Below are 19,204 nucleotides of genomic sequence, written 5' to 3' on the forward strand. Positions count from 1 at the left end.
GTAAGTCACTGTTGTTACAAGTTTCCTGGACCAAGGTTCGATTCCTGGCCGGTCAGAAGCTATTTTTTTTTCATATTTTTTATATTTTTTTGAGAAAATTCAGGCATTTTCCAAGAGAATGAGACCAACCTGACCTCTCTATGACAAAAATTAAGGCTGTTAGAGCAATTAAAAAAAATATACAGCAAAATGTGCTGGGAGAAAAATAACCCCCATGGGGGTTAAGGGTTGGAAATATCCAGATAGGCTGGGGGTAAAAGGGTTAATAGAGATTTAGCTAAAGTTAGTGCATGGTGCAAATTATGGGGTATGAAGGTGAATCCTAACAACACTCAAAGTATGATTGTAAGTAGGTCAAGAACAGTGGCTCCTCATCATCCAGATCTCAGTATTAATAATGTGTCTTTGAATTTGTATGACACTTGAAATTTTAGGTGTGATTCTCGACAGCAAATTTACTTTTGAGAAACACATTAAGTCTGTGTCTTCTTTAATTGCACAAAAAATTGGCTTATTGAGAAAGTCTTTCAAGATTTTCGGTGATCAATCTATTCTGAAGAAGTGTTTTAATTCTTTCATTTTACCTTGTTTTGAGTATTGTTCTCCTGTCTGGTGTTCAGCTGCTGATTCTCATCTTAATTTGTTGGACAGAAACTTACGGTCTATTAAATTTCTTATTCCTGATCTAGATATTAATCTTTGGCACCGTCGTTCAATTAGTTCACTATGCATGTTGCATAAGATTTTTCATAACTCTGACCATCCTTTACATTCCTTTACATTCAGATCTCCCTGGACAATTCTATCCTGTTTGTAATACAAGGCAGGTAGTTAATTCTAATAGCCAGGCCTTCTCCATCATGAGGCTCAATACTACACAGTATTCTAGAAGTTTTATTCCAGCTGTTACCAAGTTGTGGAATGATCTTCCTAATCGGGTAGTTGAATCAGTAGAACTTCAAAAGTTCAAAGTTGGAGCAAATGTTTTTATGTTGACCAGGCTGACATGAGTCTTTTTATAGTTTATATATGACCTATCTGTTTTTGACGTTAATACAGTGGTACCTCTACATATGAATTTAATTCGTTCCACAACCGACTTCGGATGTAGAAAATGTTCGGATGTAGAAACGAATTTTCCCATAAGAATACATTGAAATAGGCTTAATCCGTGGTTGAGCCCAAAAACCTATGATAACTCCTTAATAAATTACTACACATAATTACACATGGCAATATGCACTCTAAATTAGATAATAGACATGTAAAAAAGAATAATTATCAAGAAATAATAAATAAGAAACGGGTTTTTAGCGTCACTTTACCTTAGAAAGTCCAGCGCAGGTGTTGGTCTTGCTACGCAGAAAGAAGACGGACGGGCGGCGAGGAGGTAGAGAGGTTGACTACGATAAACGTACACTACCGTAACTTATTATAACTTACACTAAGTGAACTTTAACCTAACTTAGCTTATTTATTTTTTTTATTTTTATATTTTATATTTTTTTTACATTTTCTTTTTTTCTTTATGATGATTAATTTTAATCAATTTCACTCTACACTTAAAATTGATTGAATTTTTTCTCTTCAATCTTTGCCATTTTCTTTGTTTCACTTTCTTTCGCTTCACTCTTTGCCGTTTTCTTTGAACCACTTCCTTCCTCTTCATCACGAGTTCGCTTCGTAGTTTTTTTAAAGAAGCTATCGATAGAAAGTTGCTTGGTACAGCTTTTCAGAATGTTTTGAAAATAAGTTAGGGAAACATAATCAAACTGCGCAACTACACGACAAACCTGCAATTTCTTTGGATGGTATTTGTCGATGAAGTCGACCACGTCTTAATATTTTCCTAACACCTCTTTTATTTGCGCCGAACCTAACACATGTTCTACCTCCTCGATCCCTTCCTTGTCATCACTCATGTGCTCAGACATAGCATGGAGTTCCTTGAGCTCCTCTGTAGTAAGTTCGTCGTGATGTTCTTTTGCAAGTTCACTCACATGGACGCCACGCTCATGCTTTTCAATAATTCCTTGCTTTACTTCTAAAGAAAGCATTTCCTTATTCCTTTTCTCACCACTACCACTACCACTTGCGAAACTAAGCCTTTTAGGACCCATGATTTACGTAAAATACCGTAAAAGGATGAACGTAAAAAATCACGATTAAAACACAGTTAATATCACAACCACACGAAGCCGACGAGAACAGAGGAATGTCCCAAGCCACGCTAATTGAGGGTCCCTCTGAGGTAGAAATGCTGCCTTCTATCGGCGGAAATAAAAAATACATCCGGCGCTGTGAGTACCATCTACGTGCACGGGTATTGTTTACTTCGGGTGTCGAAAAAAAATTCGGGTGTAGAGTAGGAACGTGTTCGAATTGTACTTCGCGTGTCGAAAAATTCGGATACAACCAGTACGACGAAAATTGCTTACTTCGTGTGTCGAAAAAAAATTCGGGTGTAGAGTAGGAACGTGTTCGAATTGTGCTTCGCGTGTCGAAAAATTCAGATACAACCGGTACGACGAAAATTGCTTACTTCGTGTGTCAAAATAAAATTCGGGTGTAGAGTCGAAAAATTGCTCGAATTTTACTTCGGATGTTGGAAAATTCGGATGTAGATACGTTCATGTGTAGAGGTTCCACTGTAGTTTATATAGGACATATCTGTTTTGACACTTACTGTTTTTAGAATGATATGTTGTTAATTTATTCTCATCATTTATTTAATTCCTTATTTCCTTTCCTCACTGGGCTATTTTTCCCTGTTGGAGCCCTTGGGCTTATAGCATCTTGCTTTTCCAACTAGGGTTGTAGCTTGGCTAGTAATAATAATAATAATAATAATAGGGAAAGGTATTAAAGACCTAGACTACATAATGGCTAACCTTCTGCAACCCCACCTTAGGCTAATCTACATGATTATCATGTAAAACTAAACTACGCAAACCTGAGCAAAATAACTTGGATTTTTTCAACAGAAGAAAGCACTAAGATGGTGTTCTAATAATAGGATCCTTGCTTATCTAAAATCTGTGAAATGCACCATATTCTTTATTAGTTATATGATAGCTGACTAAGACAAGGCTTGCATTAAAATTCCTCTTATAGCTAAAAACTAAGTGGATGTTAATCCAATTTACAATACTTGATTTATCAAAGGAGAGGCATATTCTTCATATGATTGTGCTATCACCATTGAAAAGCTCTAAATGTTTTTCTTTCCCCTTACAGTGAAGAGATGGTTTCTGTTGGTAAATGAAAACACTGAGATGGCTTATCCATCATCCCAGTGAGCTGTATTCTTCCTTAGTGTGTGTCATGTTTTGGACTAGCAAACAAGTTTAGTATTTGAGGTGCTGTGATGAGTCTAGAAACTGAACATATTTTTTATTTATAATCTCCAAACACTCAATATTTTGGTGATATAACTCTAGTAATGAACAAAATTATACATATATCATATGTATAACACTAAGAAAAAGCGTTATATCAATAAGTTAATTTCTATACAAACAAAACATTTCTCATGATCATAGAGAAAACAAGTATGGGTAAAAAGATTTTATTTTTTTCCCCAAGATAACTTTTTGTAAATTTCAGGTATCAATTTGATCAAAATATTTTTCAATCAAACATGTACAATGAAGATAAGTATCCCTTTCAAAGTTTGTTTGCCACATGAGTAAGAAAAGAAAATAAAGTTGACTGGAGTCAGTCTTACATGTCCATTTAGCTATGCTCAGCTGAGCTCAATCTGCCAGCTGATATAGCCTCGTTCTGCATTAGAAATAAAACTGAAATAAATTGAAATTTCATTAACAAATATATTTTTAGTTATAATACAATATTAGAAAATTCAAATAATTATTAAATTTCCCAATTGTTTTCTACATGAAAAGATAACTTTTTTTTTCAAAGATTTTTTTTAGGTATACAAGAAACTGAACATTGAAAAATATTATCCATCCCTGCTAATTTTCTTTATCCTTTTTTGTATATCCTAGTAAAATCTCCCCCCTCTAACAGCCGGAAGTGAAAACCGTGTCACAGATTAATATAAATTATTTATGCCAAATATTTTCTTTATTTTTCTCTTTATGAATTACCATAAAACAATGGGGTCTAGTAAATTATTCTGGGCTATAGGGGAGAGTTGCAGTTGGGGAATAGAAGTTAAGTTCTTTCTGTATTCATACAGTTCCTCATATATTTCCATCTTGATAGTATCCTTTATGGTTTGCTGTACACTTTTAGGAATAATTTCAATCTAGGCATCCTATAATTTTATTCATGAAATTGATCTTTTTAGCAAAATTTGAATGATTTCTTCTGCAGATTAATGTAATTCCATAAATGTGTGAAAAACATGCAGTTGTGAGTAAATGTTTTTTGTTCCGTAACCGAAATACAAACCACGCTATTTACATTGGGTTTACCTTTTAGCGCAGCTGAAATGGCGAGCCATTAGAATTTAACGAGGGTGTATTACCCCCGCGCTAGTTAGCGGGGGGGTAGGGGAGTGGTAGCTAGCTACCCCTCCCCCCCTCACACACAGATGAATGCTCACTTTCACTTTTGGCTCGGACTGTGACAGACGTCTCTGTCTTGGTCCTCTCTTGGCAGCCATTGTTTGTTTTGTCTTTACTTAATCGCTTACTTTTCTTTTACTCAATATATATGTAAACATGTTTTCATGTTTGTACAGTATATATATTTGAGTATAGAAATCAGTAAGTTTCCTTTTCAGAGTTGTGTGTGTAGTATACGATATCTACGTGGAGTCCTCGGCAGTTAGGCCACCACGGCGTAATTTTATGGTTGGCGATCGAGTTTGACTTAGGTCTTCCTCTCTCTCTCTCTCTCTTGAGGTCGTTCACCCTTTTACTACGTGTTACTACGCCCTTGTAGCTTCCTTTCCATGTGGGGGGGTTGCTACGCCGTACGTTTGTCTCAATTAGTTTATGAATCTAATTGTAGTTGTTAATTTTTCAGCTTGTAGAACGAATCCTTTCGGGGTTTTCATTCTTTCTTTAGTGTTCATTCATTTTTAAATTACATTTTTAAATATTAAACTTAGCCGGTGAATATATAATAGCTGACGTCTCCGACGGCTCGACAGATTCCAAAAACTCGCGAGCGATCGCCATGAAGGTTGCGGGTGTGCCCACCAGCGCCGACTATCGGCCAGATACCGCATATACTTGTAAACAGCTCCAGTTCTTCTCTGTCGGTCTTGTCGACAAGTTGGTTCCACTCGCTTTATGACCTCGAGTTTTCTACCGAATTGGTGAAGTACTTGGTTTTGGTTTTATTGCTTTCGCCGTGTTGGATTATTCAATACTATCTTCAAAAGAAATGCTTTTGAAAGGAGAGGAAAAGTGTTTTGCCCTTGCTCTTTTTTTTTTATCTCTGGTTTTTCCATTGAGTAAAGATGGCCGACCCTTCCCTCAGTGTACGGAAGTGTGTTTAAGGCTTTTAATAATTATTTTATCACGTTATAAATTATTGTTGATATTTATAGATTTTCCAGTTCCAGATCCAGAGGCAGCCCACATAGACGCTTTCCTGCTGGACTGGTCTCACCTGGACGTTTATGCCTTTCCACCTTTCAAGATCCTAAACAAGGTGCTGCAGAAGTTCACCTCTCACGAAGGGACCAGGTTGACATAGGTTGCTCCACTCTGGCCCGCGAGAGAGTGGTTCACAGAGGTACTTCAATGGCTGGTAGACGTTCCAAGGAGTCTGCCTTTAAGGATGGATCTCTTACGGCAGCCCCTCGTAAGGAGTCTTCATCAAAGCCTCCCCGCGCTTCGTCTGACTGCCTTCAGACTATCGAAAGACTCGCAAGAGCTCGAGGATTTTTCGAAGGAGGCAGCCAGAGCGATTGCGAGGGCTAGGAGAGCATCTACCATCAAGGTCTACCAGTCGAAGTGGGAGGTCTTTAGAGACTGGTGCAAGTCATCATCCATTTCCTCTTCCAGTACCTCTGTAGCCCAAATTGCAGACTTTCTCCTGCATCTGAGAAATGTTCGCTCCCTCTCTGCTCCCACTATTAAGGGCTACAGGAGCATGTTGGCTTCTGTGTTCAGACATAGAGGCTTAGATCTGTCCATAATAAAGATCTCCAAGATCTCCTTAAGTCCTTCGAGACCTCTAAGGAGCGTCGTATGGCAACTCCTGGGTGGAACTTAGACGTGGTCCTAAGGTTCCTAATGTCCGACAGGTTTGAGCCATTACATTCAGCCTCCCTGAAGGATCTCACCCTCAAGACGCTTTTTTTGGTGTGCTTGGCTTCGGCTAAAAGGGTCAGTGAGATCCATGCCTTTAGTAAAAACATCGGCTTCTCTACAGATAAAGCCACATGTTCGCTTCAGCTTGGTTTCTTGGCCAAAAATGAACTGCCTTTTCGTCCTTGGCCTAAATCTTTTGATATACCTTGCCTATCAGAGATCGTAGGCAACGAGGTTGAAAGAGTACTGTGTCCAGTTAGAGCTCTTAAGTTCTATTTAGCTCGTACCAGATCCTTACGAGGTGGATCTGAGGCCTTATGGTGCTCCGTTAAGAAGCCCTCATTGCCTATGTCTAAAAATGCTTTATCGTATTTTATTAGATTTTTAATCCGTGAGGCTCATTCTCACTTAAGTGAAAAAGATCGTTGTTTACTTAAGGTCAAGACGCACGAAGTAAGAGCGATAGCAACTTCCGTGGCTTTTAAGCAAAACAGATCTCTGCGAAGTATTATGGACGCGACCTTTTGGAGGAGCAAGTCGGTGTTCGCTTCATTTTACTTAAAAGACGTCCAGACTCTTTATGAGGACTGCTACACACTGGGTCCATTCGTTGCAGCGAGTGCAGTAGTGGGTGAGGGTTCTACCACTACATTCCCTTAATCCCAATATCCTTTTAATCTTCTCTTGAAATGTTTTTAATCTTGTCTTGGGTTGTACGGAAGACTGAGAAGTCTTTCGCATCCTTTTTGATTTGGCGGGTGGTCAAATGTCGTTTCTTGAGAGCGCCCAGATTAAGGGTTTTGATGAGGTCCTGTTGTATGGGTGGTCGCCCTGGATATAACAGCTCCTGGGAGTCTTTCAGCATCCTGAGAGGATGGCTGGGCTTCGTGAGGAAAGCGGACTAATAAGGCAGAGTAATCGTCAGAGTCAGCTTCCTTACCAGGTACCTATATTTAATTGGGTTTTGTTATGATATAATTGTCAAAAACTCTAAGCATATACGCCTTTATTGTATTAATACTGGTCTCTACCCACCACCATGGGTGTGAATCAGCTATTATATATTCACCGGCTAAGTTTAATATTTAAAAATGATATTTTGATTATAAAATAAATTTTTGAATATACTTACCCGGTGAATATATAAATTAAAGGCCCTCCCTTCCTCCCCGATAGAGACCTAGGGGACTGAGAAGAACTGGAGCTGTTTACAAGTATATGCGGTATCTGGCCGATAGTCGGCGCTGGTGGGCACACCCGCAACCTTCATGGCGATCGCTCGCGAGTTTTTGGAATCTGTCGAGCCGTCGGAGACGTCAGCTATTATATATTCACCGGGTAAGTATATTCAAAAATTTATTTTATAATCAAAATATCATAATTACATAGTTTCATAATTATAATTGTTATAATTATGTTTTGGTTACAGCTCTCCTTCCGTGAGTGTAAGTGGTTGTGAGGGCACGTGCCTGTTGTGTAATTCTTGTTTCTTTTCCCTCGGGATTCCTCTTCGGAGCCTCCCCGGGGGAATGAATGTGTACTAATGATTTTTGTTTTATTTTTTTACAGTTACCGATCTAGTTCGTTTCTGTAATATGGCAACGGTGTGAGCTGTCTTGTTGAGGCCTGGGGATTCGGCTGTTGCTGCCTCCCCCCTTGTATTTTCGTCAGGGGCGTGTCTCCTTCTACTGGAAGTACTCCCGTGACGACGGACAGCTCTCCAGTTCATTTTAGAACTCTCAGGAGGCTTGCCTCCTTGGGCGGGTAACTTTCCTTCCGAGGGAAGTTTTTCCTGTCCAGGCTTAAGTTTTTCCCCTTTTGGGGGGTTCTTCTCTTGCCTTTTTTTCGTGCGACTATGCTCTTGGTGCTGAGCGGTCACAACTGCAGTTTCGCTCAAGGGGCTGGGCAACTGCAGGAGCCCCTCTTCGCAGGATTGCTCCTTTTAGGTCACTGGCTGACCAGTCTCTTCTACGAAGTGTTTCTCTTTCGTTCGCGAGAGAGTACACTCATAGAGACTCCTCTTCGGAGGATTCTTCTGCTGCTGTTGTTGTTGGCCTCCTTCGCCGTAAGGCCCACCGTCGGCCTCGTCGTAGGGCCTCTCATCTCCCTATAAGGGTGCTAAGAGGCGCCTTTTTGAATCTCCGTTTGCAGCCTACAACTCCTTCTTCTTGATCTTCCGCCTTGGTGCAGATGGACAGCAGTCTGATCTCGTCTTCCGACGGGCAACGGTCTTCCCGACGGACAACGGTCTTCCAACGGACATCAGTCTCCCGGCGGACAGGCAACGGTCTTCCGATGGACATCTGTCTCCCGACGGACAACGTTCCCTTCGGGGCAAAGGGTTGCCTCCCACGGGGGTTCTTCCCTTGCGTGTCAGGGTTCCCCTGCGCGCCCTTCTGCTGTGTTCTCTCCTGCTCCTGCTCAGTGTTAGCGCACAGGCGCTCTCCTGCTCATCAGCGCTTCCTGATCGCTAGCGCTCTCCTGTTCGCCAGCGCTCTTCTGTTCGTCAGCGCTCTCCTGTTCGTCAGCGCTCTCATGATGATCATCCCTGCTGTTCCTGTTGGTTCCTGTTACGCGCCCTGTGCGCCCACGTTCGCCCTCGCGATCTAGAACTTCGGTTCAGGTCTGGGTCAAGGACTCTTCTTCTATGCGCAGGCTTCCACTCGTTGCCTTCTGCTCGTCAGCGATCATCAGCTCGCCAGCGATCATCAGCTCGCCAGCGATCATCAGCTCGCCAGCGATCATCAGCTCGCCAGCGATCACCTGCTCGCCAGCGTTCACCTGCTCGCCAGCGCGCACAGGCGATTTTAGTATCGCCTATTCAACAGCGTTCTACACGTCAGCGATCACCTGTCTCTCGGCGATCTCCGGATCGCCCGCGTGTGTTACAGCCGGCGCGCCAACGTTCTCCAACGCTTCTGAAGGAACATGGTTCGCCAGCTACTAGTTCGCCATCGCGCGATCGCCCACCTGCGCATGCTGCTCGCCATCGCGCGATCGCCCAGCTACTCATGCTGCTCGCCATCGCGTGATCGCCCACCTGTGCATGCTGCTCGCCATCGCGCGATCGCCCACCTGCCCATGCTGCTTGCCATCGCTCGCCATCGCGCGATCGCCCACCTGCGCATGCTGCTCGCCATCGCGCGATCGCTCACCTGCGCATGCTGCTCACCATCGCTCGCCAACGCGTCGACATGCCACAACTCGCCATCGCCAACCTGCGCGTCAGCGCTCACCAGCTCACCACCGATCGCCTGTTGATCCACATCGCCAGCGGTCTTCCTCGCCCACGCGGCAGTGCGTTTCCTCGCCATCGCGCTAACGCTTGCGTTCGCCGCCTCGGACTCGCGCTCATTCACCTGCCCACCCTCGCGGCCGCTCGCCTGCGCGCCTGCGCGACCGTGCGCCTGCGCGACCGTTCGCCTGCGCGACCGTTCGCCTGCGCGCCCGCGCGACCGTTCGCCTGCGCGCCCGCGCGACCGTTCGCCTGCGCGCCCGCGCGACCGTTCGCCTGCGCGCCCCGCGCGACCGTTCGCCTGCGCGCCCGCGCGACCGTTCGCCTGCGCGCCCGCGCGACCGTTCGCCTGCGCGCCCGCGCGCCCGCGCGACCGCTCGCCCGCGCGCCGCGCGACCGCTCGCCTGCGCGCCCGCGCGACCGCTCGCCTGCGCGACCGCTCGCCTGCGCGCCCGCGCGACCGCTCTCCTGCGCGCCCGCGCGATCGTTTGCCTGCACGTCTACGCTCATGCGCGTCCGCGCACATGCTCTCCAATGTTCGCCCCGCGCGCGAACCAACGGTATTCCATCGCGCGGACGGACGGTGTTCCGTCGCGCGAACCTACGGTGTTCCGTCGCGCGAACCTACGGTGTTCCGTCGCGCGAACCTACGGTGTTCCGTCGCGCGAACCGACGGTGTTCCGTCGCGCGAACCGACGGTGTTCCGTCGCGCGAACCGACGATGTTCCGTCGCGCAAACCGACGGTATTCCGTCACACGAACCGACGGTGTTCCGTCGCGCGAACCGACGGTATTCCGTCGCGCGAACCGACGGTGTTCCGTCGCGCGAACCGACGGTGTTCCGTCGCGCGAACCGACGGTATTCCGTCGCGCGAACCGACGGTGTTCCGTCGCGCGAACCGACGGTGTTCCATCGCTCGAACCTACAGTGTTTCTTCACACGAACGTCGGCTTAATTCTTGCAGTATCCATTGCTCGTCTATGGGTTATCGCTCGCTGACCACCAGGTCTCGCCCTTCCTACCACGCTCGCCCTCCTTCTGCGCTCCTTCGCTCACCTTCGTTTGCGTTCCTGCGTGACCGCGCATGGGCGCTTCCACGTTCGCCCACGCGCAAATCTTTGAATTACCATCGCGCGAGCTCCAGGGCGATTGCGACCACGATTCCTATTGGGGTTTTCGCAGCATGGCCAGCCTGGCGAGTTCTTCTGGAGCGTATTTCCAGAACACGGCCTCACCCCGTAAACGCAGAGCATGGCACTTGCAAGAATAGGAAGAAACTTCAGGGAGGTCTGAGCAACACTCCTCTTTCCAGAACCTGGGTTACCCCTTCCCCGTCATTCCCTGGAAGGATTTTTGGCGGTGGGCTTTCCGTTCGAGATTTCTCCATCGGCCAAGGGGTGACTGCTTACCCCTTCCTCTGGGGGCTTACCAGGTCCTTTCCCTCCTCGGTTACGGCCCGAGGTTTGGTTCAAGGAAGCTACAGGAAGATCATGGGTACTTTCCTCCTCTCGGGCTCAGGCACCTTGGCCTTTCGTCGTTAAGTATCTAACTTGCGGACAAGCTCGATGTTGTACCATCTGGACGCGCTGACTGAGGGCTTCCTTCGGGTGTCTCATCTGTGGAGGTCGACAACCTCAGACACCCTTCCATCCTTGAGAAGAGTTTGTTTGTACCCAAGGACAGAGACTTAGACAGCGGCTGTGCGGAGGAAATCGACTTCCGTTTTCACTCCTCCAAGGCGCTTTCTTCCAGACTCTGCAGGGCTCCAGCGCCTTTTTCTTTCAACCACGTCGGCCTAAGTTATCGGTTACGATAACTGAGACAAGGTGTCCAATTGCAGTTTCCTCCTGTCAGGAACAGATGGCATGGGAGGCTCCCCCGGGGGGGGCATAGTCCTAAAAGGAGCGGCAGAGTTCACAAACTCTAGGATTGCAGGTTTCTCGCTGGGAGGATGCTTAAGGTTACTCATCCGGATGACAGCTTCCCGATGCCCATTCCCGCACGATCTCTGTGATCAGCCAAGGATATCGCGCCTGCCGTCTCTGTCAGCGAATTCAGTGTCTCTGAACCTCTATGCCATAGCGTCGGCAAGAGTTGCCCGGTTGGGCAGAATGATCCATACCTTAGGCGAAGGTCCTCCATAGGATCATCAACGGCTTCACCCCCGGCCTCTTCAGTCGATCCTTTCTTGTAAGGAAGGATCTGAGAGGGGAGTTCCGTAGTCGACCTCTCAGCCCTGATCAAGTTTGTCGAACAAACTTCGGCCAGCGTAGAACAGCAGAATCGACCAGACTGGTAACGAGGCGACAGGACTCCTTAACCCTGGATCGGAAGGACGGGTACTTTCAGTTTCCATTCCATCCATCTTCCAGGGAGCTCGTGGAATTCAGCCTAGACTGCAAGTATTCCTGCTTATGATGCAGTGTGGCTATCCCGCCGTGGCATAGCAGGTTTTTTTTTCCCCAGAGAACTCTCCCTGCTTTCCTCATGGCCGCTCAGGTGCAGGCTTCCGCCTCCTTTGCTTTTTGGAGGGCTGGTCAACTCCGGTAGGCTCGGGTTCGACCTTCTTCAGCACCGGGACAAGCTTCCGGATGCTTACCATGAGTGTGGGTTCATGGTATTTTGCTTGGAGCCTTCTCTTCTTCTGCCTCAACATCTGGAGTATCTGGCCATGATATTGAGTCAACGGCCTTACCACGTTGGAAACCCCGCTTCTCGTCCGTCCAGCGAGGTTAAGCAACGTCGGTTCTGGTCGGTACTAGGATGGGTGACCACCTGGGGACGCCAGATTCTGTTGCCACATCCTCCGAGCCTTCCTTTCAGTTGACTGTGGCAAGACTGAGGAGAGTCGCAGTACCGGTTCTCAGTCAAGCAGAGCTTTCAGCCCTACCTTGGAACGTTTCCTAGTTCTCCTTTCCTCATTGACCCGTCTATAGTCCGAACGGTCGCCTCAGGATAAGTTCCATGTGGGGCGGTCCAAGTTCCGGTGGTTTCAGGCAACGTTTAACCGGACTTCCTGGCCCCTATGGGACCAGCGGAACTATTAGACCTGCAATGGGTGTTGACCTATGGAACCTCTTGATGGTAGTGGATATTCTCGTCCTTTCCCTACATTCTTGATGCTGTTCTCGGACTCTTCAAAGGAAGGGGGGTGGGGGGGGGCATGTTCCGGTCCAGGCCTATGGTCAAGACCTGAAGGATACCTCTCCATCATTCAGGCAGGCTTAGGGGCCGTAGTCTGGCCCCTCTACAGATCCTACAGCTCCTGCCGAGTCGCTCCGTGCGCGTCGACTTCATGATTCTGGCGTGTTCTAACCAGCAGGGGACGCATTTTCACACCTTCACATCCTGCAGTAGAGATACCGGGATGATTGAGATACTCTCAATACCACCATCGGCTCTCTCATTCCAGGCAGAGGAATGTTCTCTCCGACTATCCGAGCAGAGCCTCGTGGAGAGAGTGTACCTGGGGGTCTTTGACCTTGAGTAACCAGCAAGTCCTGGTCTGGGGGACCTGATCGCGACAGCTTGGAACCTCAAGATTCCGCTGTTCTTCCCCCCCAGTCTCAGACCCCGAGACTCTGGCAAGATGCATTCCGGTGATGGTGGGACAACTTCGACGCCTGCGTCTTCCCTCCTTTTTGTCTGTGGACAATGGGTCTCAACAAGACCAGGTTGTCTGTCAACCTTTCAATGGGAGAGCTCCACTGGGACTATGCGCAGAACGGTTTCTGGACCCTCTGCTTCCCCTGACGGAACTCCCGGGAGAGCTTCTCCCACGGCGCAGACTACTCAAACAACCACACTGCAACATCTCTCCCGAACCGGGGCATCACTTCGGCTTCATGCCTGGAGACACTACGCCTCCTCCTCAAGAAGAGACAACCCGCTACAGTCGCGGTACGGAGGTCGCGTCATCTGCGATAGTCATCCGCAGGGGTCTTCCAGGCAAAGTGAAGAGTCTTCGGTGGTTGGTGCCGTGGGAGATATACCTCTTCCCTTGAGGCCTCTTCTCCAGCAATAACGGTCTTATTGCCTTTCGGCGGGAGGAAACTCCTTTCCGCTCTCGGCAATGAAGCGTGTCGCTCAGCCTTTCCCTGACCTTCAGGCTTAAAGGAATAACTTTTTCCTGCCCGCTGGATCTTTCCTCGCTCATGCGAAGCTACGATCATCCCTGCCCTAGTCGGAGGAAGACCTCCAACTTGGAGCATGGCTCGGACTTTTTAGTCCCTTAAGAGATATTCTTAAGAGCCTTTACGACAGGCCTCGGATTGTATCCCGCCTTGGGTCTCCTGCTCACTCTGGCCACGGCCAGTGTGTAAGCAATCTTCTTGGTCTCGTATGACTCCGCCCTTTCTAAGGAAGAGGGGAAGGCAACATTCAGGTTCGCTCCTGAGTTGTTGGCTAGACTCAGAATCTGGGGGTCCCGGCCCTTCGGTCCAATTCCTTCAAGATTTCGAGTCTCCATTCTGTATCTGATGTCCCAAGACCTTCTCCTTCTTGCCAGTAAAGTAATCGAGAGGTTAGCTTTGGGAACAGCTGCAGTTTGTCCTCAGTTGCAGCCGATTTGGGAGCACAAGGAGGACACGGGGGAGAGTCACCAGTATACCTCTTCAGCCCGGACTCAAGGAAATTCATCTCGACCTGTCTCCAGACCCTCCCCCGTCACGTCGCCCTACAGCACGATGTTGGTTACATCGCAACGTCCCTCGCCTTCGAGTAATACTACTCTGTGACGCAGGTGCTACAAGCTGGAGTCTGGAAGCGTCTAATGACCTTCGCAGCCCACTTCCTGCAGGGCGTGACCCACAGGAGTCTCGATACGTTTTCTATCGCTCTGTGGTGGCTACACAACAGCTGGTCTAACCTCAGGCTCCTTTTTGGACAGGTAGCAGAAGGTTGAGGGCATTGTTATCAGGTTTTAGTCTGCATGAACGAAAGAAGTATGTCTGGCCCTTATTTCTTTCTTCATCATCCCCTCTACGGGGAAGCAGCATCCTGGTCTCTGCATAGCTGACCTCGAACATCTGCAGGTAAACCATGCTGCCTTGTGTTCCGAGTATTGAGTCAATACTGTCGCGTCCCCCATACCCTGACGAGGTGGTATTGGGAACGTCCTAACCCAGAGTTCCTTCTGGAACTCCAGGTCAACTGCCTAGGACGGGTCACACTTCTTCCTTCACACACAAGCTTATGTAGGCCACACGGTTCCTTGCGGAGGAAGGAACTTGTGAGGTGCAGGGACTCCTTTTCTCGAGTGCGACTCACTCGGATTCTGAGTCCCCGGGTAAAGCCAAAGCCAGTATGGCTGGGGACTTTCCACCCTACCTAAGGGGTAAGTCACCCAATGTAAATAGTGTGGTTTGTATTTCGGTTACGGAACAAATGACAAATTCGAAGATAATTTGTATTTTTCCTAACCATACAAACCTTAGCTATTTACACATATTTGCCCGCCAGCCCTGTCCCCCAAGACAAGTCCTACCTCTAAGTGAAAGTGAGCATTCATCTGTGTGTGAGGGGGGGAGGGGTAGCTAGCTACCACTCCCCTACCCCCCCGCTAACTAGCGCGGGGGTAATACACCCTCGTTAAATTCTAATGGCTCGCCATTTCAGCTGCGCTAAAAGGTAAACCCAATTTAAATAGCTAAGGTTTGTATGGTTAGGAAAAATACAAATTATCTTCGAATTTGTCATTTTTTTTTTTAATTCTAATTTTTTATAAATTCTAATGTAATTATTACGCTGTTGGGCCACCTAACTGCTTCTAGTGCCTGACAGCCTCTGGCCTAAAATTTATAAACCAACCCAATCCAATGAACTCCTCCATTTACTGTGCTTATAGCATCCTCTGTTAACTATGTATGGTATATAATACTTTTTTACTTATACTTCCAACCAAATGCATGATTTTCTTTACTTCATGCATACCAAAACTGCTATTTTCCTTTGTTATTCTCTTGCCTAATGGTCTTTTTGAAGGACAGAAGTGTTTGTAATTTATTGGAAGGAAAACATTTTCTTTAAAGTAGCCAATGCATAAATCCTGAACTTGAATATCTCAATTGCATGTGAATATAATTTCACTTTAGAGTACTTTTATGTCAGATCATATATTTGCCGATATAGATTTAGTTAATGTTTCCTCTATTTTTTTTTTTCTTTTTTCAGAATACTCTCAGCTGTTGAAGAAAGGCCAGGCTCCTGATCAGTTTACCCTTCAGCATTTTCAGGGTACAAACCCTGTTACTTATTCCATTCATAATTGGTTAAAAGCTTCAAGGGAAAATCCTGTTATGAGACAAGCTGCTGCTCTACTTCAGGAGTCCAACAAGTAAGCTTCATATTATACAACACGTGAACATATTGTAACTCCATCTGTAATTTTCAAAACCTTAAGGAATCCTGGTTATTTCATTCTTATGGTTTTATTTATGTCCTTTTGTATGCAGACAATGTAATTAATACAGTGCTATATTGTATCAACTTAGAGATATAGTTGTTCCTACACAGAATATAAGCCTTGCGTTCTTTACATAAGAGAAGAAATCAGCGCAAGCTGGCATACGCCTTTTAAACTTTTAAGGAGGTGTAAACAACTGTTACGGTTGTTACCAGTGATAGCGGGGAGAAGTATTACCCCCCTGCTCACTCATAACTTCTTCACTTTGACCTCAACCCTGGTTGAAGATAGACATCTTCCACATTTACTGGCTGTGGCAAAATTAGACTTTTATTCTTGGTTTTATTCCCGGTATGATCATTAGTGTCTGGGGGATATTGTCTTTGAATCAGAGACTCAGTCAATATCTGGTCCCTTTTACTTTTTAGGATAGCTAAAGGTGAATACTCGCCTCTACCTCCTCGGAGTTCAACTTCCCTGACGTCTTAAGGACAGAGAACCTCTAAGAACAAGACTGTTCTGTCTGTGTATGCCGATCCATTGGTGGACACACTCTTCTGCAAGAGCTGTTGATTCAACGTTTTCAGCCTCGCTTATTGGAAGCAGTTGCTTTGCGATCCAATCACATGACTTGGGCAGCGATCAATGCTCTCAGCACACTCAAGTAGAAGCTAGCCTTTCACCTGAGAGGTATGTTTTGCCATATTCTCCCTCTGAGCTCGGCGACCCTTCAGGGTTTTTCGGCGGATACAGTTGTTACTGTAAACTTCTGTCCTAGCTAGGTAGTTTATCAATCCAGACAGCTCGGAAGCATCTTTGCATTCCAACGCTGGTGTGCTTTAACTCTTTGGAGCTCCCAGGAGATCTTGCCAATGTCTGATTATGCCAAAAGTGAAAGCTATCCTTCCACAAGAGAGCTTCACTTTTACAAGTGATATCTCAACACCTTGCAACCCTGGCTCCCGACACAATCCTAGCTCATTAGTGAGCCTAGATTATAGCTTCAAATGTGAAAGCTATCCTTTCCCCTAAGAGTTTTACTTCAATCAAACGATCTCTCAATACTTGCGACCTATGCTCACAGCGAGCCTGGATCGCGACACCAAAGGAGAAACCTATCCATTCAACTTAGAGTTATGCTTGAAGTAAGCGATCTCTCAGCACCTTGCAACTCCAGGCTCGCATGCGATCCAAGCACTCCTCACGCTCCTCTGAGCCTACTCTACCTTTTGGGATTGAGTGCATAAGTCAGGCTTGCACACCTGTGACAGATTGTGGTCTTGTGTGGGCTAACAATTGTGTCACATTTTGCACACGGTTTCACTTAAGGTGATCGCAGAGCATTAACGCCAACGGTGGTTGTGCTTTCTCTTGAATGCTCTTTGAGTTAGTAACTGTCTTACTAGGCCCCTACCGTGCATAAGACAGGAATATAGAATAAGTGGTTTATTTCACCACTTTGTACCTACGATTGTTAATTGTATTCCCTTATGCCTAATCTATCTGGCATTCATATTTCAAGAGAGCTTATGGGAGCAAATTCCTTTTAGAGCCAGAGTCTCTTCTGCAAGGCAAGAGAGAGGTTTTGGAAGATTTGACATTTTCCTACTCTCTCTCTCTCTCTCTCTCTCTCTCTCTCTCAGGGACCTGGGGAACCCAAACAAAAAATAAGGCTCTCTCTCTCTCTCTCTCTCTCTCTCTCTCTCTGAGGGACCTGGGGAACCCAAACAAAAAATAAGGTAATAAGGCTCTCTCTCTCTCTCTCTCTCTCTCTCTCTCTCTCTCTTTTCCATGGGCCAGAGTCCATTTTCTTGTCGATTGGGAGATATACAAAACGATACCAATATTTTTTGTGAGCTGATCATGTCTACTTAACAGAACTGTTTGCTGGATATCTGTATCTTTTAGCTTTCTATGTGAAATTCACAATCAAAGAGGACCACCCTCTGCTGAAAATTTTTGGACTCGGGGGCTTTCCTGGAAATATGAAGCAGTGTGACTTTTGTTACCTAGATTTTTGCCATGTTATAAGAATAATTTTCTATAATATAAAAATAACTTTTTTTCTAAAAATAAGTTATTTGTGTAACTGATGATGGCCATGGATCTTAGGTTTGAATATAGTATTTCTCTGAAGACTTGGGCAAATTATGATTTTCAGTACACTTTTATTGCTTTTATTGTTGCTATTGTTGTCGCTGTTGTTCAATATTAATCCTGTTGTATATAATAGGATAGGCCTTTCACTTTAGAATTTGTAACAATTGAATGCTGAAAAGTTATCTTTTAATTTATTTCCAGTGTCATGAGCATAATTTGTATATTGTTTTCAGAAGAATTCATCCTCGTCCAGTTCATCATCATCATTAGAGTCCTAGATGTTACTTTTTACCTTGTTTGTACAGGATCGCAGAGTGCACTCATCTGTGCATGAGAGTCCACTGACGAGGCGCTGACACTTTGGATGCTAACAGATTTTTGCACATTTGCACGAGATGAACTCTAAGATGACTTGAGGTGCAGGAGAACCAGTTAACCATTGTACTACATGCTTACCCCTGTCTTGTGTGCGCCAACCATGTCCATTCATACAATTGGATGTTCCTGTTTCACTGAGAGTTTCTTCATGTTTATCTATGTTGTTATATGCTAGTGCTGTTGGAACACCAACATGTGTTTGCGTTGGTAACAACACGCCCAATCCTGATTGCTGATCCCCTTTTTTTAGACAAATTGCTGTGTCTATTTCTTCCAGTGTTGAGTATGATACTCCAGGGCCCAAACAGTTCAGACACTTTATGATTTCAACATTTCCTGTAAGGGTCTTCACAGCCCATGGATGTAAAATTTGGTTTGATGTCTTCAGCTGCCCCATTGTAACTCCATACATAAGATTTTGGGAAAACGACCATATTAGCTTTTGTGCCCGATTTGTAGTCCCCTCAGAATCTTTGAGTCCAGTCAGAAGGGTGGCCAAAAATATCTGCAACAGATCTGGTGTGCTGACATATTGCTCATCAAGCTCATCTACGTGAGGGGGCCATGGTTGTTCATGTTGCTCTGCCTTAATGACATTTCTAAGAAGTACCGCAGATTTGGTTATGGCATGTTCCATACTTTGATTATGACATGAATATAGGTCAAGCTTTTCTCTATGTCATGTTTTCTCTAGCAAGTTCCTTGAAAGTGTTACTGTCTGGAATGACCAGGAGTCTGTTGTTATTTTCTTAGATGATCTTTATGCACGGTCCAAGTTTTGTTTCGAGTCTGCATCGTACGTGCTTCTTAGTATGTACCTTGATATCAGTTACTCCATCAACGTGCATAAA

The 19,204-nt window shown here is 45.7% G+C and overlaps 1 pseudogene; it reads left to right on the top strand.

Annotated features, from left to right (window-relative positions):
- The first annotated feature begins 12,153 nt into the window (after positions 1–12,153).
- Positions 12,154–12,272, top strand: LOC137658075 (5S ribosomal RNA; annotated as a pseudogene).
- The last annotated feature ends 6,932 nt before the right edge of the window (positions 12,273–19,204 follow it).

This window comes from Palaemon carinicauda, chromosome 18, assembly GCF_036898095.1.
Source record: "Palaemon carinicauda isolate YSFRI2023 chromosome 18, ASM3689809v2, whole genome shotgun sequence".
In the NCBI taxonomy this organism is placed as follows: Eukaryota; Metazoa; Arthropoda; class Malacostraca; order Decapoda; family Palaemonidae; genus Palaemon; species Palaemon carinicauda.